Source organism: Hipposideros armiger, unplaced genomic scaffold, assembly GCF_001890085.2.
Source record: "Hipposideros armiger isolate ML-2016 unplaced genomic scaffold, ASM189008v1 scaffold_71, whole genome shotgun sequence".
Taxonomy (NCBI): domain Eukaryota; kingdom Metazoa; phylum Chordata; class Mammalia; order Chiroptera; family Hipposideridae; genus Hipposideros; species Hipposideros armiger.
In genome coordinates this window covers 4,182,365-4,189,949 of record NW_017731421.1, presented here as the reverse complement: position 1 = coordinate 4,189,949, position 7,585 = coordinate 4,182,365, and the positions used below count along the sequence as shown (strand labels likewise).

The window sequence follows — 7,585 nt, the reverse complement described above, 5'->3', positions numbered from 1 at the left end:
ACCTGGAGCTGGGCTGCTGTGAGTTGCCGGCGACGGTGTAGGCTGCAGCCCCTGCTGCAGTGGGTTGCCATGGGCTACCGTGTGTAGCCAGCAGCCAGCAGCCAGCAGCCAGCGTGAGTGGCCAGCAGCCGCAGTGAGCGGCCGTCCAGAAGCCAGCAACTGATCTGCCTCACCCGAGAAGAGCACAATGATGGGGCCAACTTGGGCCAGTGAAGCAACGTCCTCCACAACTAGATTGAAGAACAAAACGACAACAACTTGTCTGTTCCCCTTCCCCCAATTCCCCAGCATTTTTCTCATCCCCCCAATTCCCCAATAAAAATCTTAAAAAAAAAAAGACATAGAAGTAACAATAGGTTACTTGTTGCCTATTTAGAAAGTGAAGCGAGTTTAAGTTAAATAGAGTAGGAACAGTGAACAAAGTAGGAGAGATTGGGGGTTGAAAGGGTCTAGAGCCAGTGAACCTGGTTGGATTAATACCTCTTCCCCTATTGGCTGTGTCTTTTGACAAGTTATGAGCTTTGTCAAGGATCAGTCTCCTTATCTGGGATATGAGGGGCCACATGTGATCAACTCACGTGAGTATCATACTAACATGGCAAAATTGCTTTATAAACCTAACAACACTGTAGCAAACAACCCAACCTCTCTCCATTACATTTTATAACACTGTAGAGGAAGGGTATGCATTGCATCCTGAATTAGCCCCCTTCTTTCCATCTACCCATCTGTCCATTTATGTTGAGTACCCCACTATGCATGAAGCACTGCAGGCTATGGTGAGTTACTTTGTATTTGTGTGTGTGTGTGTGTGTGTGTGTGTGTGTGTGTGTGTGTGTGTGTGTGTAGAATGGCACTTTAAGGAATTTGGGGGCCAGCTGAGTGGCTGTTGGTTAAGCGTGCGAGCTCTGAGCAACAGGGTCGCCGGTTTGATTCCCTCATGGGCCAGTGAGCTGCGCCCAAGCTGAGCTGCCGCTGAACTGCCAACAGGTGGCAGGATGGCTCAGCTGGTGAGAGCACATGCTCCTAACAACAAAGTTTCCGGTTGGACTCCCACATGGGATGGTGGGCTACACCCACCCACAACTAAGATTGAACACGGCACCTTGAGCTGAGTGGCCCTGAGCTGCCGACGGGCGGCCGGATGGCTCAGTGGTTAGAGTGTGTGCTCTTAGCAACAAGGTTTCCGGTTTGACTCTCGCATGGGATGGTGGCTATGCCCACCCACAACTAAGATTGAACACAGCACCTTGAGCTCAGCGGCGTGACTGGACTTGGAGCTGAGCTAGCTGCGCCCTCCACAACTAAGATTGAAGGACACCAACTTGGCTGTTCCCTCTTCCCTATTCCCCAACACTGTTCCCCTCCCCCAATTCCCCAATAAAATCCTTTTAAATAAAAAAGAAAAGAAAAGAAAAGAAAGAAATTCTGACCTAGAGATGTAGGATGAATTGGAATGGGGAGAGACTGAAGGCAAGTCACGGAGAAAATATTGCTGTAGTTTAGGTGTGAGATGAGGAAGCCTCAAATGGGCAGGTGGGGGAGAGGCTGGACTGGAAAAGAGGTTGATGACCACCAGCGATGTTATAAAGCAAAACCCAGCAGGATCTCCAAATGGACTCGATGCATCCCAGACCATCGCTTACGTTTGCTTATTGTAACAAAGCAAGTCATTTGTTAGCCGCCAAAGGTATTAAAGTGATGCGTGGTCTCAGAAGCTCCTACAGATTTTCCAGATAGTTTGAAAACCAAGTTCCAGTTTTCTCTCTGCCTTAAGGGATCATCTCCTTCAAGGTTTTTTTTGGAAGGAAAGATTATGGGGTGGAAACGGGGATAGGTGGTCTGTTACCTGCTCTGGAGCTGTCGACTGGCACCCTGTGTTCTCCTGCTGATCCCAGTGGTGCTGGTCCCTGCCTGAGCGGCAAGATGCAGAGCCCTTGCTAGGATGCTGCTGCGTTCTCCCAACGGCAGCAGAAGGGTGAATGTGGGCAGCTCAAGAATCCTGTCCCTGCCCGCTCTTTTATTTTGCAAAACCTAATCATTCAAGGCTCTATCTGAGCATCAGCCTTTAGAGGGGAATTGAGGATAACTGAGAGGGAGGCATTTAAAAATTATGTGGGAATTATTAATATTCCCATCCTAGGGAAAAAAACCCCTAGGGCAGTGGTTCTCAACCTTTCTAATGCCGTGACCCCTTAATACAGTTCTTCATGTTGTGGTGACCCCCAACCATAAAATTATTTTCGTTGCTACTCTATGACTGTAATTTTGCTATTGTTATGAATCATAATGTAAATATCTTTTTGTTTTCCGATGGTCTTAGGCGACCCCTGTGAAAAGGTCGTTCGACCCCCAAAGGGGTCGCGACCCACAGGTTGAGAACCACTGCCCTAGGGAGTTCAAACTCATCACATGCTGTTGATCCCCTGTGGGCATCCTGATTTCCTAAGTCAGTCCTTTGAGTCAGGTCTAGGCCTTTCTGTAAGCACATCCCTCCTCTGTCACATGCTGCATGTCTGACTTTCAGAAAACCTCTTTCTATCCACAGGATGGACCCCTCCTCACCAAGAGGGTCATTTCACTAAGTCTGAGTCGCTGAGATGAACTGCCCTGAGGTGTTGCAGCAGTGGTCAGCCCACAATTGTCCTTTGCTGTTGTGTTTCTGGTACAGTCTGGGGAAGAGTGGGGTGTGGTAGGGCTGGCCGAGTCTTGATACTGTAAGCCTCACAGTGAAGTTCATGGTGGTCCTGGGTACCCATGTGAAGTATTAGTGAAGGTCTCCACACCAGTGTGAGTTGTAGCCTTGACTCTTTCTTGACCCCCAAACACCACATACACATCCAAAATACACACACACACACCTTTCAAGGACCCATGTGAATTCTCAACAATAGTGTAGTCAAAACTCTATGATTGCAAAGCTTTTCTCTTATGATGGCATTCCTGTCCACCTCTCTCCAATTGCTTTCAACTCATGTTCTCTCCATCCTCCTGGGAATATGAAATATGCCTTTCCCTGAGCTTCAGAAAGACCCCAGAAACTGGAGTTACTATTAACAAGGGCCCAGTTACATTGTTAGGGGCCATTTTCCTCCTCATTTTCTCTCCTTCTCTTTTCGGAAAAGGCAGCCGACTGCGTTCATTTCTCCAGTTACATAGCTGTGTCCAGTCACCTTTATTACTATTCCATGCAAATCTTATTTTAAAGAATCCCAGTGCTAGTTTTGTTAGACACTTAGGTGTTTGGGGCTCTGCTCAACAAGTATTAATTTGACATAATTCCCCCAATTTATTAAAACAGTTACTTACATGGCTTTAAGTTCACCAACAAAATGGTCCATCTGAGTCTCAAACACCACCTAACACAGCACTAACAGTACTTTGACATATACTATTGTCTCATTTGATCTTTAAAACAACCCAGGAGGTAACCTGACCGTGTACTTTGACTCCCTTTTTATACCGAAAAAATTGATGTTCAGAGAAATGGACTCTTGAGACCTCTCAGCTAGTAAATGATTCTTCAGTTGCAAATAACTGATCAAACACTTTTGCAACTATTCTAAGAACACTTTCTGTTCACTGAGAGCAAAGAACTCCCATTTCTTCGTAAAGCAAACAAGAATGATTTCGCAAACGCGTTTCTGGCAGATTGAAAAATGTGAAAAGTGTTGTGTTGGAATTTGGTTTTTATTTTCCACTCCCTGAGACCCCCCACTGTTCACATTGTAAGTCAGAGAGAGGGAGAGTTCAGCTGGCTGATCTGTGAGCTATTGAAGCTCTCCCTTAAAAGGGAAATCTGATCTGGGTCTAAGTGGCACTAATGTGTGGGCTGAGAGCTGCTACTGTAAATTCAGCAAGGGACTCATTAACGCTGTGAGCCTCCTGGAGCGCTGTGGATGGGTGACCTCTGAAATACATGCAGAACCAGGAAAGATAAGGCTTCATGCATGATCTACAGGACTCCATTTCTGGTGATCTGTGAGATATGTGAAGTCATGAGTCCTTAGGGCCAGAAAGCCAAAGAGCTGGGTGGGGATGGAGAGACCACCCAAAGATGAAATGATATCACAGAATAGATTCTTGGCTTTTTGAAATTCTTTGGCAAGTCTCCCTCCACCCCCCCCACCCCCCATTCTCTTTAGCTGGGAATAGTTTTTGCACTCTTCTCATACGTAGCTGGGAAAAATAGGCTGCTGTTTTTGAAATTACTGTGATGCAGTCAATAAGGCTTCTGAACTGCTAATGGGGAGATGGGGCTGAAAAGCACCAGTCAGAATCCTCCTGCTGGAAACCCCTGTTGGGGTGTTAGACAACTTTGTAAGAATCTGACTTTGATCTGGGGAATGGGGTTGGGATGGAGGGAGGCCAATAGTTCTGTTAGACTAGCCTTCTGGGAGTTTCCTCTTATGACACCAAAGCTATATTAACCACAGGACATAACTGTTTTTATTACAAATCGATACTTCGGGTTTGGATTTCAAATTGACTATTTAAAAACTTATGTTTCCTCCCCCCCACCCCCAACTTCTGTAATGTGTTCGGTCCACCATACAAAACGCTACAGGCTTAAAAAACAGATATTACTTATTTTCTCACAGTTCTGGAGGCTGAAAGTCCAAGATCAAAGTGCCAGCTCGGTTGGTATCTTGGGAGACCTCTATTCTTGGCTTGCAGATGGCAGCATTTTTCTGTGTGTGTGTCCACACATGGCCTCTTTTCTGTACCCGTGGAGATAGAGAAAGAAAGATCTCTGGGGTCTCCTTCTCTTTTTATAAGGATAGTTTTATTGGACTAAGACTCCACCTTTATGACCTCACTTAACCTTAATTATCTCCCTAAAGGCCCCATCTCCAAATACAGTCACATTGGAGGTTAGGCTTCAACATATGAATTTTTTTTGGTTGGGGTGGGGTGGNAGGGGGATGGGGGGGAGGGATCCAATTCAGTCTATAATGACTACAAAAGAATACACTTAATGTAAATCACTAAACAATATTGAATTACAACAAGAAAATGTAAATTGGCCCCTCCAACTTCTGCCTGTCCTGCCAGGTGACCAGTTGGCATACATCTCTCTACACCTTTCCTTTCTTTATACATATCTGTGGCACACGTTGTTTTGTTTTTTACAGCAGTGAAGTTATACCGTGTATATTACTCTGCAACATGCTTTCTAATTGACTAACATTAAGTTGATTTTGATTTTGATTTTATTTATTTATTTTCAAGTCGATTTAAGTTGATTTTCAAAAATTTATGGAATTTCTCATTGGTGTCTTAACTGGGGTTTGTGAGCACCTAAAAGTCTGTGGGTAGAATTCAGACAATCCATGAGCCTGGCTGGGGGGGAAAAAAAATTGCACCTTGATTACCACTCACCTAAAACTGAAATTTGGTGTGTCTTTTCATTAAGAATAGAGACAACAAACCATAGTCCTATTAGCAAGAACCTCAGATATTTTCAGATGATGTTACAGTTTTGCAGATCTCTCAAAATAGCCTATCTGCTTCACATTACAGTAATGATTAGATCTGCTATTGGAACATATTATTTAATGTGTTAATAAAGACACACTTATACTACTATAGTGCAAATTTGTTTTTCTAAAATCTTTTTCATGATATTTCAATATAATTGGTCTTTAAAAAATTATTCTCTCTATATATTTTTCCAAGCATTTAAAAATAGGATTTTGAGAAGGGGCTCACAGACCTCACCAGACTCTCAAGGGACTCCATGGTACAAAAAAGGTTAAGAACCCCTGCTATAGAGGCAAGACTTAAATTTCCTTGGTGGAAATACGTTTGTCTCTCTGTTCTTATCATGTTTGTTGTCCACCAATAAGAAAAAATTCAGAAGGTAGGAGACGGGTGTAGGCCCTAAAGTAAGTCCTTTCCTCAAGCTGGCTCCAGGAACTGAAAAGTTGAGTTCAAAAAGAAACAAGCTTCGAATTTCTGATGGTCCACATTTCTCAATTGACATAAGGAAGCCTTCCAAAACGTTCAGATTTCAAAATCTCTTCTTTAAGAGATTCCTTGGCAAAAGAAAACACTGAAAACTGTCCCTCTTTCAGATCCTCCTAAATCATAGTTTGAACCTAATGATAGCCTTTGTCTTACTACTCTCCCAATTCTATGCCATTTTTGTCTGCCCCGTCACTTCCTCTATTTGCTCTTCTTCCTCCTGGCCTGCCAGAATCCACTTCAGCTCTTATCTCTTAAAGTCAAACCTCCCCTGCCAACAGGTGGCAGAATGGCTTAGCTAAAAAATAAAAAAAAAGAAGAAAACAAAAGTCAAACCTCCCTAAAACAGAAAACCCCTTTCTGTTGATTGCAAGACTTGGTCTCACACTGAGCTGAGAGCCCAGACAGGATGGGGAGAAATTTGTGGAAGGACTTAGAATAATTTTATGAAGGTGTAATGCAGGACCCATTGGTCTCTATCAATGAGTGTTAGTGGCAAACTCAGATGCTAAGATAAGAAATGGATGGAAAAAGTAGAACTGAAAGCTCTCAAGGGTGATTTAAAGGACCCTGAATTTCATAGGAAATCATAGGGGGTTAGAAAAGCTGTAAATGTTGGATAATGTCTTTAGGAGCCTCTCTCTAAGTGTCCCCTATGAAAGTAGATTAGACTCTAATCCAGTCGCAAGTAAAGATGGATGAGTATTTATAGACTTGAGGAATAGGTTTTGTTTGTTTGTTTGTTTGTTTTTACAGCTTTAGATAGCATTCAGAGGAAGATCTAGAAGAGATGTGACCTCTTCTTTAAAAAAAAAATAAATGGTGTTAAGTCAGAAATTGAGTATTTAATGCATAAGCATACAATAGAATAGGAAATAACCCCGCTATCAGAACTCTCACACTTACTGAGCATTTGGAAAATAGCTTAAAATAAGAACAAAGTAGAAACCTGGATAAACTTAAGGCCTTGAAGATAAAACATCTAGATGCTCCCATCTCAGTCCTTCAACTCCAAAGGAGGGAGTCACTTGTTAAAGACAGTTATGGATCTTGTAAACAGAAAAGACATTGGGAAAGAGTGGCTCTGTCTTGGCTAAGAAAACAGAGAAACTATGTAGAACATAACATGATTGATTGATGAGGTGCTCAGAGGGACCTGTTGAGCAGAAATTTCTGGAAAGATTAAAGGAACTCTTCTGATTGATTTATTTTAACTAAGTGCTGATATCAAATGAATATTTAAAAAATCCCAGAAATTAATAAAACAGAACTAATACTTTCAATATGTTCAAAACATATTCTGCTAGAAACTTAACTCAAATAGTTTAAGAGTCCAAGTTCAGATACTTTAAGTAAAATTTTGCACATGAGACCAGTTTGTTGTTTTTGGTTTAATGTAAAGAGTTAGGTCTTCTCTGATTTATCACAGTAAAGTATAATACAAGCTAATGATTTTATCCTACTTGGGTATGTTCTTAAGCTTACATAGGTTTACTGATCAAATAAACTAGCATTTCTTATACTTAATGCTTATAGTTATGAGAAATGAAAACTTGCGTTGATTTACTCTGAAAATTTAATTTCTACAGTGTTTATATTTTGTAGTATATCAGCTGAA

The 7,585-nt window shown here is 42.3% G+C and overlaps 1 long non-coding RNA gene across 3 annotated transcripts in view; it reads right to left on the bottom strand.

Moving 5' to 3' along the window:
• Positions 1-4,726, bottom strand: part of LOC109382817 (uncharacterized) — a 10,584-nt gene extending 5,858 nt beyond the window's left edge. For 2 of the 3 annotated variants that reach the window (XR_002123989.1, XR_002123990.1), the window contains exon 1: positions 3,310-3,437. This is a non-coding gene — a long non-coding RNA (uncharacterized LOC109382817). Of the gene's footprint in view, positions 1-3,309; positions 3,438-4,599 lie in introns of those variants that run through there. The other variant, XR_002123991.1, reaches the window with a different exon arrangement.
• Positions 4,727-7,585: the final 2,859 nt, after the last annotated feature.